Below are 15,710 nucleotides of genomic sequence, written 5' to 3'. Positions count from 1 at the left end.
CAGCGTTAACAGTTCCTTCCACTAGAAATAAAGCTGACTGGATTCCCGAGAAGGCTTCAGGCGAAGACTTGGTGCCAATTGACCAGGTCACAGGAGAAAGAGCCCGCGGTGAACAGCCTGTGACCCCTTTGCATTGCGGCTCAAGCGGGAGAGTTGGTCCCGCAGCTGCAGCAGCTCCAATGGGTCGGGACACAATCTGATCCCAAGCCCATTGTCAGACCCTGGTGAGAAGAGCGGCTGAAGCTTTGATGCCATCTAATCAGCATGACACCCAACTGGGCCACTAAATCAGGACATTACAAATCAGTCAGTTAAACAGCGGTAGCGAGGACATTCTCTTCTCATGGGTAGTGAGCACAGAAACAATAAGATTCTACTTCACAGGAATTCTTTGAGAGGGTGTCTAAATTAGGGGATGACGAATATGCAGTGGGTCTAAGATATTTGATTTACAGAAGGCACTTAATGCATGTTCTGCATTATGCATTCGAGGTTTCAAACAAAGATTAAGCTGTATAGAATTAAGGGCAAATTAACCCACTGCATTGACAATTGGCTTAGCAATAGCAAGCGTAGGTAAATCATTAATAGGAGGACTGGCAGTAAAGATGAGTGAAACTCTATAGGAGGGTGTTCTAGGTCATCTGGCGTGTACATTGTTTGGGGACATCTGGAGAGAAGCAATTTTAGTAATATCAAATTGCAGGCGTCATTGCTAGCTGACCAGATTTATAATAATTACAGGGCTCTGCACAATTTAATTAGATGAGGTGAGCATTGGCAGATGGTTATCCTTCAATGACACCGGAGAAGGAAAACAATTTATACGTGATAATTAACCATTCACAGAAAACCTGAAATCTAGCCTGAGATTTCAATCGGACCTGGGGTAAAAGGAATAGCAGAGGCAGAGTGGCAGAGGTGGTATTCAGGGGAGTGCTGTATTTTCAGGTCTCTGTTCAGAGTAATCAAAGGGAAACCCCTTGGGGGCTGTGGGCTGGGGTCCAACAAGCCCTCCTTTAAGTTTTAGAGTGTGCAGCTAACTTATTTAAGTGGTAACATAAAGGGGTCAACTTATGCACAGTCTGCGCTGGGAGTTTTGGGTTGTGTGTGGTCACACAGCCTACAGGGAACATTGTTAGGGTAGACAATGACATTGGGGTGAATTTTATGGTAATAATAATGGTGAAGCTATCCGTGCTCACCATAATGTGGAGTAAACCGAACAGCAACTACATATAGACTGGGCAAACCAACTCAGCAATAATACTGGGCTGCATCCTCCAGTCGGCAAGTGGAGGGCAGGGCCCGCTTGCCAACATGTGAAATGATGCTGGATGATGTCGGGCATGTGTCGGGCTGCACGCCCACCGAACTGTTAATGTCCACTTAAGGCCTTTAAAAAAGTAATTAAACCAATTAATGGACCTGCTCCTTACGGTTGGTGGGCATGTGAAGAGCCCAGGGAAAGCATGAAACCTCATCCACAGGCGGGATGAAGTTTCATGAGAGATTTAAAATGTGTAAAAAATGTTTCAATATAAGAAATTGACATATCCCAGCTCATGTGACAATGTCAAATGAGGGGACGTCAGGAATATTTTTTCTACCCTTCCAGAAATTTTTATACCTTCCACCAATCTCCCTGAGGCGGCACTTTGCCTCAGGGAGATCTGTGCGCTCTTTTACATGCATGCGCGAAAGAGGTCACTCCTGGATCAAGGAATTCCTCACTCCCACACAGGGAGTGCGCAGCGCTTCTGAGCGGACGTTATGCTGGGCCAGCCTTAATTGGCCCACCCACATAAAATGGCGGCAAGCCTCTGACCGGGGGTGACGATCGGGAACCCGCCCGCCCATGCCCACTCCCGCACATCCCTCCTGACGGGGGGAATATGCTGCCCACTGTGACGAATGAATTCCTGGAGTGTGTATGAGGTGGTTTTTTTAGAGCAGTATATTGAGGAACTGACTAGGGAAAAGGGTATCCTAGATTTGGTACTGTGCAATGAGAAGAGTTTAATTAATAATCTTGTTGTGCAGGGTCCTTTAACGATAACATGATAGAATTCTTAATTAGGATGGAAAGTGAAGTAGTCTGATCTGAAACTAGGGTCCTAAATCTTAACAAACAAAACTACGAAGGTATGAGGCATGAGTTGGCTAAGTTGATTGGGGAACTTCATTAAAAGGCACAATGGTGGATAGGCAATGGCTGATATTTAAGGAACAAATGTATGCATTGCAAAAGTTATACATTACTTTCTGGCGCAAAAACACAACAGGAAAAGCAGCCTAACCATGGCTAACAAAAGAAATTAAGGATAGTATTACTTCCAAAGAGGACTCAGGTAAAGTTGCTAGAAAAAGTAACAAGCCTGAGGATTGAGACTAGTTTAGAATTCAGCAAAGGAGTCATTCCTAGCGGAACTCCAGGTGCGGTCTCACCAAGGCTCTGTACAATTTGAATGCTCCTGCACTCAAATCCTCTTGCAATAATGGTCAACATACCACTTGCCTTCCTAATTGCTCACTGCACCTGCATGCTGGCTTTCAGTGACTTATTAACAAGGATGCCCAGGTCTCTTTGGACATCAACACTTCCCAATCTCTCATCATTGAAGATATACTCAGAATTTCTGTTTTTCCTACCAAAGTGGATAACTTCACCTTTTTCCATGTTATATTCCTTCTGCTATGTTCTTACCCACTCATTTAGCCTGTCTAAATTCCCTTGAAATCTCTTTACATCCTCCTCACCACTCATGTTCCCACCTGGTTTTGTGGCATCAGCAAAATTGGAAATAATACATTTGGTCCTGCTATCCAAACCATTGATGTAGATTGTGAACAATTGGGTTCCAAGGGCTGATCCATGTGGTATCCCACTAATAAGTGCCACCCTGAGAATGACCCATTTATTCCTACTCTGTGTCTTCTGTCCATCAATCAATTCTCAATCCTTGCCAGTATATTACCCCCAATCCCATGTGCTCTAATTTTGCTTACTAACCTGTGCGGAACCTTATTGAAAGCCTTCTGAAAATCCAAATACACCATGCCCCCGGTTTCCTCTTATCAATTCTGCTAGTTACATCTTCAAAAGACTCCAACAAGTTTGTCAAACATGATTTCCCTTTCATAAATCCATGCTGACTCTGCCCAATCCCACCATTATTTCTAAGTGTCCAGTAATCACATCCTTTATGATAGATTCTAGCATTTTCCTTCCTACTGATGTTAGGCTAACAAGTCTGTAGTTCCCCAATTTCCCTCTCCCTGCTTTCTTAGATAGTGAGGTTACAACCTTAGTTCAAGCATTGATAAAACAGCTGAATTCCACATGTGAGGTAAGAGTGACTGCGCTTGACATTAAGGCAGCATTTGACCAACTGAGGTATCAAGGAGCCCTAGTAGAATTGAAGTCAAAGAGATCAGGAGGAAACCTCTCCATTGGTTGGAGTCGTTCCTAGCACAAACATGGTTGTGATCCACCAGCATATGCACGTTTTCCTCCAAGTCACACACTAGCCTGACTTGGAAATATATCACTGTTCCTTCATTGTTGCTGGGTCTAACACCTAACAGAACTGTGGGTGTACCTACAAAACACCAAAAGCAGCAGTTCAAGAAGGTGGCTCAACTCCACATATTCACTGCCTGATAGGGTGGTAGGTACAGATTCAACGGTGACCTTCAAAGGAGAATTGGGTAATGCTTGAAGGAGGAAAAAAATTCTAGGGATATGTGGAGAAGGCTACGAGGAGATTTGACAGCGGTCATGAAAATCATGAACAAATGTATTTGCAGTACATAAAGAAAAACTATTTCCAATGAGATGGCATCAATTTGACTTGATTGGCAAAAGGACCAGAGGCGAAATGAGGAAAAACTTTTTTGCACAACGATTGGTAGGATTTGGAATGCCCTGCACAGGGACCCATGGAGCAGAGGTCATAGGCAGTGTTTTGAGTTCATAGACTGTAGTGCTTTATTAGTGTCTTCTCAGTGAGAGGTCTTTGTTGAACTGATCTCAAATGGCAGCCTCCAGAGCTCTCCTCATGCCAGAGGTCACATGACTATGGCAAGCCAGACATGTAGTACTGTTGCATTTCAAAACCCCAACAGGCACATCAGCAACAAAATGGTATTGAGTAACTATAATTATTCAGCCTCTCTCTCTGAAAAATAGCCTCCTCCAACCATCATCTAACTGATGTACCCTTTTGTTAAGGATTTAATTGACATTCAGACTGTAAGTTAGTTTGGAAAATATTTTGCACTGCATTGGTTTATTCATTACCTCTGGATCTCCTACGCATCCTTTTTGTGAGATAATGAAAATCTTGAGCAGCTGAGCAAGGAATACCAGCAAAGGCCTAGTTTAAATTTAGGCTGAGCTGAGTTAGCTGATGTTGACTGATGGAGGCACTAGATCAGGGGTAGGGAACCTCCAACCCGGGGACCTGATTCGGCTTGTTGCACTTTTTCATCCGGCCTGTGGTGAGATTTCAAAAAAATAAATCACGTGCGTATGACGTAAATGTCTCCGCCACGTTAGGCCTCACACTTCCCAGCCCATCTCCTGAGAACTGTCGAAATCTGGCCTGTTCCCCCCCGCCCCTCCACCCCCCTCCCACCGCAGCATGCTGCACTCTGAGCCAGCAGCCGCCATGTTCTGATGCCTGAGCCTCGGTCAGTCACCAGAGGCCCAGGCTGTGGGGAGAGAGAGCTAGGCCCAAGATCCGGGAGCAGGAGCGTAGGCCAGGGACGGGAAGCTGCTGACTGCCTATCGGGTGGTGAAGTGTGAGTAACCTGGGGCAGGGGAGAAAGGGAGCAGGACACCTGGCTCCATCATCAGTGAAAAGACAGATAGACAGACAGAGTGGGAAAGGAGAGAGAGAGACAGAGTGGGAAAGGAGGGACAGACAGTCACAGTGGGAAAAGGAAAGGGGGACAGACAGACACAGTGAGAAAGGAGAGAGAGACAGACAGTGGGAAAGGAAAGTGACAAATAGTGGGAAAGGAGAGAGACACAGAGTAGGAAAGGAGGGACAGTCACAGTGGGAAAAGGAAAGAAGGACAGACAGCCAGATTGCAAAAGGAGAGAAAGAGAGAGAGAGACAGGGTGGGAATCGGGGAGAGAGACACTGATTGGGAATCGGAGAGAGAGGCTGAGAGAGACAGACAGAAATAGTGAGAAAGAGAGAGAAAGAGAGACACACGCACAGACAAAGTGGGAAAAGAGAGAGAGAGAGAAAAGCCAGTTGCGAGTAGCAACATCATCCGTGCCAGCAGCCATAACAACAACCATTAAGGAAAAGCAAACTCAGTTTTCTCATTAAAGCAGTGGGTGAGTTGAACATTTCTGTATTCTCTCTTTAAAAAAATAAAGTTGGTTTTTACATGTGTGTGGTCCGCGACTGATCTTGTCTATGTGTGATAAGAAAAATGTTCCCCAGCCCTGCACTCGAGTTAACTTCAACAGTTCTGGTTTAGGAAACGACAAGAATGAGCAGATTCCTACTCCTGATACTATCCAGTGACTGCGACTGGAAATACATCTGTGTGAACATCAAATAAGGACAAGATGTGAATTGAATAACTACTAATGTTCACTATGTGAGCTCACACAAAATGAATAGCCACTTGGGCATCATTATGGAGGACCATCAATAGGCTTGCAAATTCTAGAGGTTTGATCATGTGGTATCTGATATATGACATTTACGAATATTATTGTATTTTCTTTGTCATATAGTTGGACCCTTGTAGCTGTCTATCTTTGCCAGCAGCTGTTGTGTGCAAAGTTACAAAAACAAGGAAAATGTAAATGATTTCAAGTAACTTAGCACTGGATGCTTCATATGACCACAACTGTTACATTAAAATGATTAGTTTGAAAATATCAATCTGGTGTAGGGGTAAATGAGCAGATGAAAATTACTGATATTTGACTGAGAAAAGAGACAGAAAAACCTTGCTCTCACATTTTGGTTTGAATGTATCTAGATTGTCAATATTCTTCCTTTCTTTCCTAGGCAGTGATTTATGCTGGATTCCACAGGTTACGGAAACCCACTCATACCTTATCTTAGTTTATTCATGTTAAACCTGGCCTAAGAGTATCAACTGTGGAGGCCAGCACAGTGAGGCCAATCCACCATTCACACACCTGCATATTTCAACAGTGGCTGCTGGTTAGAAGTATTTTTTTCTTCTCTCAGCCAGTGGAGGTGAATTGCCATGTCTCACTGTCACTCCAGATGAGATCAACTAACTCATGACAGAATGAGAATCAAACTTGGTATTTCCCTGATCTGAACTTCCCTATAACAAATAAGGCTGTGCATTTATTAGCAATAGCATTGAAAGAGTTGAATATTAAGCATCAGCTTGTGACTAGTTGCAACAATGTTGAATAAACAAACCATTGCACGACTTAAAAGAAGGTGGAGAATTATATCTTAAAGCACTTACAGGTATTTTTTGCAAGGGCCCTGGGTAATAGCTAATGTTTATCAGATAATCGCAGATGCACTAGCCACAATATTGTCTATTTATTTTATTGCACATATTTGTAAAAAGCAGAACTGATACACGTTGACTGTATGCGGGATTATGCCAATGGTGTGGGGCAAAATATGTCCTGATATTTCTTAAAGTTCCAGGCACATAGCTTCTCTCTTTTGGAGTCTTGACTCAGGGTTAAACCTCAGTATATGGAGAGCAAATTGATTCCATTTCTTGGCTTAATGTCATTTACTCTGAGTATTCTACACCTATTTAATTTACCTATAGGCACAGATATGCACCAATAATCTCAGCCATCTGCCCCCTGAGAATTATTTATCAACTGTAGCACAGGAAAAAATAAAAACTGGCCAATATTCTGCAAAGATGGCAAGATGTCATGCATAACACTGGCTCTTGCACACATTTATTGTATTTAGAGAATGTTTTCTCAATATGCTCAGCAATTTATGTGAAACTCTGGTAACTCTTTCGAGTACAAACACGTTTCCATCTGTTTTTCAGATGAAGTTACATTGTTTCATAGTTTGCCATTGTGAGATTTGAACTCTTGATGATATTTGGCTGTAACTCTTTTGAGTACAAACGCGTTTCCATCTGTTTCAGATGAAGTTACATGTTTCATAGAGATAAAAACAAAAAAACTGCGGATGCTGGAAATCCAAAACAAAAACAGAATTACCTGGAAAAACTCAGCAGGTCTGGCAGCATCGGCGGAGAAGAAAAGAGTTGACGTTTCGAGTCCTCATGACCCTTCGACAGAACTTGCGTTCGAGTCCAAGAAAGAGTTGAAATATAAGCTGGTTTAAGGTGTGTGTGTGGGGGGCGGAGAGATAGAGAGACAAAGAGGTGGAGGGGGGGGGGTGGGGTGTGGTTGTAGGGACAAACAAGCAGTGATAGAAGCAGATCATCAAAAGATGTCAACGACAATAGTACAATAGAACACATAGGTGTTAAAATTAAAGTTGGTGATATTATCTAAACGAATGTGCTAATTAAGAATGGATGGTAGGGCACTCAAGTATAGCTCTAGTGGGTTTTTTTTATATAATGGAAATAGGTGGGAAAAGGAAAATCTTTATAACTTATTGGAAAAAAAAGGGAAGGGGGAAACAGAAAGGGGGTGGGGATGGGGGAGGGAGCTTACGACCTAAAGTTGTTGAATTCAATATTCAGTCCGGAAGGCTGTAAAGTCCCTAGTCGGAAGATGAGGTGTTGTTCCTCCAGTTTGCGTTGGGCTTCACTGGAACAATGCAGCAAGCCAAGGACAGACATGTGGGCAAGAGAGCAGGGTGGAGTGTTGAAATGGCAAGCGACAGGGAGGTTTGGGTCATTCTTGAGGACAGACCGCAGGTGTTCTGCAAAGCGGTCGCCCAGTTTACGTTTGGTCTCTCCAATGTAGAGGAGACCACATTGGGAGCAACGAATGCAGTAGACTAAGTTGGGGGAAATGCAAGTGAAATGCTGCTTCACTTGAAAGGAGTGTTTGCGTCCTTGGACGGTGAGGAGAGAGGAAGTGAATGGGCAGGTGTTGCATCTTTTGCGTGGGCATGGGGTGGTGCCATAGGAGGGGGTTGAGGAGTAGGGGGTGATGGAGGAGTGGACCAGGGTGTCCCGGAGGGAGCGATCCCTATGGAATGCCGATAAGGGGGGTGAAGGGAAGATGTGTTTGGTGGTGGCATCATGCTGGAGTTGGCGGAAATGGCGGAGGATGATCCTTTGAATGCGGAGGCTGGTGGGGTGATAAGTGAGGACAAGGGGGACCCTATCATGTTTCTGGGAGGGAGGAGAAGGCGTGAGGGCGGATGCGCGGGAGATGGGCCGGACACGGTTGAGGGCCCTGTCAACGACCGTGGGTGGAAAACCTCGGTTAAGGAAGAAGGAGGACATGTCAGAGGAACTGTTTTTGAATGTAGCATTATCGGAACAGATGCGACGGAGGCGAAGGAACTGAGAAAATGGGATGGAGTCCTTACAGGATGCGGGGTGTGAGGAGCTGTAGTCGAGATAGCTGTGGGAGTCGGTGGGTTTGTAATGGATATTGGTGGACAGTCTATCACCAGAGATTGAGACAGAGAGGTCAAGGAAGGGAAGGGAAGTGTCAGAGATGGACCACGTGAAAATGATGGAGGGGTGGAGATTGGAAGCAAAATTAATAAATTTTTCCAAGTCCTGACGAGAGCATGAAGCGGCACCGAAGTAATCATCGATGTACCGGAGAAAGAGTTGTGGAAGGGGGCCGGAGTAGGACTGCAACAAGGAATGTTCCACATACCCAATAAAGAGACAGGCATAGCTGGGGCCCATGCGGGTACCCATAGCCACACCTTTTATTTGAAGGAAGTGAGAGGAGTTGAAGGAGAAATTGTTCAATGTGAGAACAAGTTCAGCCAGACGGAGGAGAGTAGTGGTGGATGGGGATTGTTCGGGCCTCTGTTCGAGGAAGAAGCTAAGGGCCCTCAGACCATCCTGGTGGGGGATGGAGGTGTAGAGGGATTGGACGTCCATGGTGAAGAGGAAGCGGTTGGGGCCAGGGAACTGGAAATTGTTGATGTGACGTAAGGTGTCAGAGGAATCACGGATGTAGGTGGGAAGGGACTGGACAAGGGGAGAGAGAAGGGAGTCAAGATAACGAGAAATGAGTTCTGTGGGGCAGGAACAAGCTGAGACGATCGGTCTACCGGGGCAGTTCTGTTTGTGGATTTTGGGTAGGAGATAGAAGCGGGCCGTCCGAGGTTGGGAGACTATCAGGTTGGAAGCTGTGGGAGGGAGATCCCCAGAGGAGATGAGGTCAGTGACAGTCCTGGAAACAATGGCTTGATGTTCAGTGGTGGGGTCATGGTCCAGGGAGAGGTAGGAGGAAGTGTCTGCGAGTTGACGCTCAGCCTCCGTGAGGTAGAGGTCAGTGCGCCAGACAACAACAGCACTTCCCTTGTCAGCGGGTTTGATGACAATGTCAGGGTTGGACCTGAGAGAATGGAGTGCAGTAAGTTCAGAGAGAGACAGGTTAGAATGGGTGAGAGGAGCAGAGAAATTGAGACGACTAATGTCGCGCCGACAGTTCTCAATGAAAAGATCAAGAGAAGGTAAGAATCCAGAGGGAGGGGTCCAGGTGGAGGGAGAATATTGGAGATGGGTAAAAGGATCCGTTGAACTGGGAGAGGACTCCTGCCCAAAGAAGTGAGCCCGGAGACGAAGACGGCGGAAGAAGAGTTCAGCATCATGCCGAGCCCGAAATTCATTGAGGTGAGGGCGTAAGGGTATGAAACTAAGTCCTTTGCTGAGCACTGAACGTTCAGCATCGGAGAGGGGAAGGTCAGGGGGTATAGTGAATACACGGCTGGGGTTGGGATTGGAAGAAAGGGTGGGGACGGAGGAACAGGCAGGGGTGGAGGGTCCTAGATGGGTGTTGGTGTCAATGAGTTGTTGCAGCTTGCGTTCCTTAGCACTTGAGAGAAAGAGAAAAAGTTTCTTGTTGAGGCGTTGGATGAGCCGAAGGATAAAATGAAACTGGGGGCACACGCAGCTTTGAAAAAGGGTACGGCGGTGCTGCTGGAGGGAGAGGTCGAGTGTGTTCATATGGCGGCGCATGGCATTGAGTGTGGATTTCAGAATGTGACGGGAACAGCAGTCCGAGAAACGTTTTATGTCCCGGAGATACCTGTAATCCTGGGTGGGTTCGAAACATGAGGGGTGGAATTTCAGTTGAAATCCACGTGGGGTAAGTCGGAGACGGAGACAGTCACTGAGAAAGGAGATATGGCTGTGAAAGCGGGTTTTAGTAAACACCTTGTCAAACACTAGGAGGGAAATGGAAAGCAAGGAAGGTGAGCAAGACAACAGAGAGATACGGAAATCTTGTCGCAGAGAGGAACAGAACTTCTTCAAGGAGATAGGCATTTCTTGAAGAGCAGTGGCAGTCAATTAAACACAGAGATAAAAACAAAAAAACTGCGGATGCTGGAAATCCAAAACAAAAACAGAATTACCTGGAAAAACTCAGCAGGTCTGGCAGCATCGGCGGAGAAGAAAAGAGTTGACGTTTCGAGTCCTCATGACCCTTCGACAGAACTTGCGTTCGAGTCCAAGAAAGAGTTGAAATATAAGCTGGTTTAAGGTGTGTGTGTAGGGGGCGGAGAGATAGAGAGACAAAGAGGTGGGGGGGGGGGGGTGTGGTTGTAGGGACAAACAAGCATTGATAGAAGCAGATCATCAAAAGATGTCAACGACAATAGTACAATAGAACACATAGGTGTTAAAATTAAAGTTGGTGATATTATCTAAACGAATGTGCTAATTAAGAATGGATGGTAGGGCACTCAAGGTATAGCTCTAGTGGGTTTTTTTTATATTTCAACTCTTTCTTGGACTCGAACGCAAGTTCTGTCGAAGGGTCATGAGGACTCGAAACGTCAACTCTTTTCTTCTCCGCCGATGCTGCCAGACCTGCTGAGTTTTTCCAGGTAATTCTGTTTTTGTTTTACATGTTTCATAGTTTGCCATTGTGAGATTTGAACTCTTGATACTCTTTTGAGTAAACCTGTTTCCATCTGTTTCAGATGAAGTTACATTGTTTCATAGTTTGCCATTGTGAGATTTGAACTCTTGATACTCTTTTGAGTAAACCTGTTTCCATCCGTTTCAGATGAAGTTACATTGTTTCATAGTTTACCATTGTGAGATTTGAACTCTTGATCTTGGGGTTACAAGCCCAGTACCATAACCACTTGGCTATTTAGGCAGTTGAACCTCAAATAACAACTGCTTAATAGTTTGATTATTATTGTCTACAGCTGTTTAACAAGTCAGAATATTGTTGTCTTCATCTGTGAAGGGAGAGCATGGAGAATCAGGTTCTATTCAATTGTGATTAAATGATCACAGCAAATGCCCATCCATTTCCTAAAGCTAGAAATAAATAGTGACCTTGCAAACATAGGCATTCACCTTCAGCATAATAGGCTCATGCCTGTCAGAGACAGAACACAGGAACAAGACTAGCAGGATGCCAGTTTGTCAATAAAAATTGATTGAGGTACCTTACAACTTTAAATTATCTTAGAGTATTAAAGCTAGAACGTTTCTGTGGGTCAGCCATCACAAGTCTGTCCGTAAGTAGATCTTATGTTTTCTAAGATCCAAAGTGTGCCTTTCTTTAAACAGTGCTTAGAGGAATCTAATCAGACCCAGGGTTCAATGGAGAATTCTTGTCGCTGACCCACCATATTAGTTTCTGGTCTTTGGCAGATGGAAGAACTTAAAGGCTGATTTTCCTGAGTTTAAGGCTCAAATAGTGCCTGGAAACAAGAACACAAGAAAACAAGAAATAGAAGCAGGAGAAGACCATACAGCCCATTGAGCCTGCTCCACCATTCAATATGATCATGGCTGATCTTGAGCTTCAACCCCATTTTCCTGCCTGCTCCCCACATCCCTTGTTTCCCTGGGAGACCAAAAACCTGTGTATCCCAAGCTTAAAAATATTCAGCAATGGAGCATCCACAATAGAGTTCCAAAGATTCTTTGGGTGAAATAAATTTCTCCTCATCTCAGTCCTAAATGATCAACTCCTTATGCTAAGACTGTGTCCCTATGTTTTAGATTTCCCGACCGGAGTAAACAACCTTTCAGCATCCACCCTATCAAGCCCCTTCAGAGCTTTGTACATCTCAATGAGATTGCCCCTCATTCTTCTGAACTCCAGAGGGTATAGGCCCAATAGCCTCTCATCATAGGACAAACCCCTCATCCCAGTGATCAATTTAGTGAACCTTCACTATACTGCCTACAAAGCCAATATATCCTTCCTTAAATATGAAGATCAAAACTGCACATACTATCCCAGATGTGGTCTCACCAAAGCCCTATCTAATCGTAGCAAGACTTATTTATTACTGTATTCCAATCCCCTTGCAATAAAGGCCAACATGCCATTTGCCTTCCTAGTTGCTTTCTGTACTGCATGCTAACTTTGTGTTCCTCATATGAGCATACTCAAGCCTCTCTGTACATTAACATTTATGGGTGCCACACCTTTTAAAAAATATTTTGCTTCTCTATTCTTATAATCCAAGTGAATAGCTTCACACTTCCCCACATCTTACTCCATCGGCCATCTTGTTGCCCATTCACCTAACCTGTCTATATATCTTTGCAGCCTTTCTGTGTCCTCCCCACAGCTTACCATTCCACCTAGCTTTGTATTATCAGCAAACTTGGTAATATTATTCTCTGGGCAGAATTTTGCCCTTGATGGGCAGGTGGGCCCAACCGACTCGGCGGTGGGCGGGCAGCTGATCGCCACTGCCGAGACGGGCCCCGCTGCCATTTTAAGTAGGTGGGCCAATTAAGGCTTTGTGCTTCCTGTGCGGGCAGGTGTGGGGGGATTCCCCAACTACCAGAGTGTGCTCTTTCGCGCATGCATGCAAAAGAGCATACATCTCCCTGAGGGAAAGTGCTGCCTCAGGGAGATCGCTGAACGGCACTGAAACATTAAAATTGGAAAATTTTAAAAATCATTAACATGTCCCCCTCATGTAGAAATGTCACACGAGATGGGACATGTTAATGAAATACACAAAAACTTTATTACAATTTTATAATTCCGATATCAAACCTCATCCCGCCACTGGATGAGGTTTGTAAAAAAAATCACTTACCCGTCTACCCGTTGGGCCCGTGCACCGAGCCGAAGTTCACATGGGCCTCTCAAAATCCTGGTCGATTGAAGAGTTAATGCCCTTAACAAGGTATTTAATTAATGGCAGGCGCGCATCATGCTGCATAGCGCACCCGCCAACCGAAATATTACGATGCCGCGCACTGACGTCGGGACGCTTGTGCGACATCAGCGCATGACATTTTAAGCGCTGGTGTGTGGACTCCGCCACCCGCACGCCAGCCAGAAGATTCAGCCCTCTGTCTCTTCATCCAAGTTATTAATATAGATTATAAACAGCTGAGGTCCTGGGACTGATTCTTGTAACACTCCATTAGTCACAGCCTTCCGACTTGAAAATGCCACATTTATGCCCACTCTTTGCCTTCTGTCCATTAATCAATCCTCCATCCATGCTAATATAGTACCCTAACTCCATGAGACCTTATCTTATTTATTAACCTTTTGAATGGCACCTTAACAAATGCGTTTTGGAAATCTAACTATATCTATTGATTCCTTTACCCTACTAGTTACATCCTAGTTACCTTTTATAAAATCATGTTGATGTGTTCTAATTATACTATATTTTTCTAAGTGCGTTATTAAGACTTCCTCAATAATATATTCCACCATTTTCCCAAAGACTGATGTGAGATTAACTGGCCTATAGTTCCATGCTTTTTTCTCTCCCTCCATTCTTGAAAAGCAGTGTTACGTTTTTCAACTTCCAATCTGATGGAACCCTTCCCGAAACTCAGGAATTTTGGAAAATCATTGCTAGTGCATGCACTATCTCTGTAATTATCTATTTTAAAACCCTATGGCTGAATTTTACAGGGTAGGAATGGAACGGATGGCTCACACCCCGCACAACCCCGAAGCAAAGTTAGCATGGGGTGGACCCGGTGCACACCGGCCTGCCCCACAGCCATAATGCGCTGTGGGTGGGCCAAACAAGGTCTTTTGTCCTTCACTGGGCAGGAAGTCCCACCCTTTGGAGCTGCCAGCCAATCCAATTGGCCAGGAGCTTCATCAGTCCTGGCAAGACTGCAGTAGTGTGCACTGCTGGGACTGCAAAGAGAGGAGGAAAAAGATCCTTGGCTGCCCAGAAACAGGTAAGTCTGGGATCTTGGGCAGGGATTGTTTGGGCAGATTAAGGAGATAGGTGGCAGGTAAAGGGGTTTGGGTTTAAGACTGCGGGCAGGTAGGAAGAAAGGGGGTGTGGTAAAGTGGATTGCTATGTATCTTTAAGAGAATGTAATTAGTTGACCATGTGACTCTGTTGACCAATTGCTACACAGCTCAGGCTTCTTGGGTAACTGTAAGTCTAGAGCTGGAGGTGATAGAAGAAGCACGCATGGTGTTAGTGCTCTGTTCTTAGTTCCAATAAACCACTAGTGTGTTCAGTTAATTGGTCTCTCTACCTATATTGTTTCAAGCACCAACTAATGTGTTACTATCAAGGGTGCAGCCAGACAAAGTGAACCTGATAACTAAAAACATAAAAGGGGATTCTATCTTGGGGGGGCCCACCGCCCATTCAGCAAAGGGCATTGACCGAAGATAGAACACTCCCTTCCTTGCTGTCCTTTGAAGAGTATTTAAAAAATTGGGCTGCTCACTCCTGTCCAACTGCCAAACGTTTTATGGCATGGTGGTGTATTATCAGGGTCAATTGGCTTAGCAACAAGCCTAATTGACCCTTGATTACCTCATTAAATATGGTAGGCGGGCTGCCGATTTTGGCACCCGCCCACCTCCTGTACTATGGGAGTGAGCTTGGGGGTGGGTGAGAAGGTGATGGGGTTGGCATCCACCTTATTTTACGCTAACCCACCTCTCCCCACCCGCACACACACACACCACCCCCCCCCCCCACCCCCCCGCCCCCCCCCCCCCCCCCCCCCCCCCCCCCCCCCCCACCAAAAGTACTCTGAAAGGGGCATGTAAAATGCAGCTCCAAGGATGTAGGCCATCAGGTCCTGGGGATTTGTTGGATTTTAGTTAAGTTTTTCCAATGCTTTTTCTCTGCTGATATTAAATACCTTACTTTCCTCACTCTTTTTACCTCTTGGTTACCTTCTATTTCAGGTATGCAACTTGTGTCTTCAACTGTGAAGACAAACACAAAATTTTGTTCAATACCTCTACCATTTCCTTATTCCCCATGATATTTTTTCCTAAATCTGCCTCTAAGGGAACATAATTTAATTTAGTTATTCTCTTCCTTTTTATATACTTAAAAAAGCTGTTACAATCTGTTTTTATATTTCTGACTTGTTTACTTTCATAATCTATTTTATCCCCTTTATATCAACTTTTTGGTGGCCCTTTGCTGATTTCTAAAACCCTTCCAATCCTCAAACTTGCTACTGTCCTTTACATCATTGTAAGTCTTTTATTTTAATTTAATATTATTCTTAACTTCCTGAGTGAATCACAGATAGGTCTTTCTTGCTGAGTTTTTGTTTTTTAATGGAATGTATTTTTGTTAAACATTTTGAATTATTTCATT

Source organism: Carcharodon carcharias, chromosome 6 (genome assembly GCF_017639515.1).
Source record: "Carcharodon carcharias isolate sCarCar2 chromosome 6, sCarCar2.pri, whole genome shotgun sequence".
Lineage (NCBI taxonomy): Eukaryota > Metazoa > Chordata > Chondrichthyes > Lamniformes > Lamnidae > Carcharodon > Carcharodon carcharias.
Note: the sequence above shows the minus strand (reverse complement) of the source record.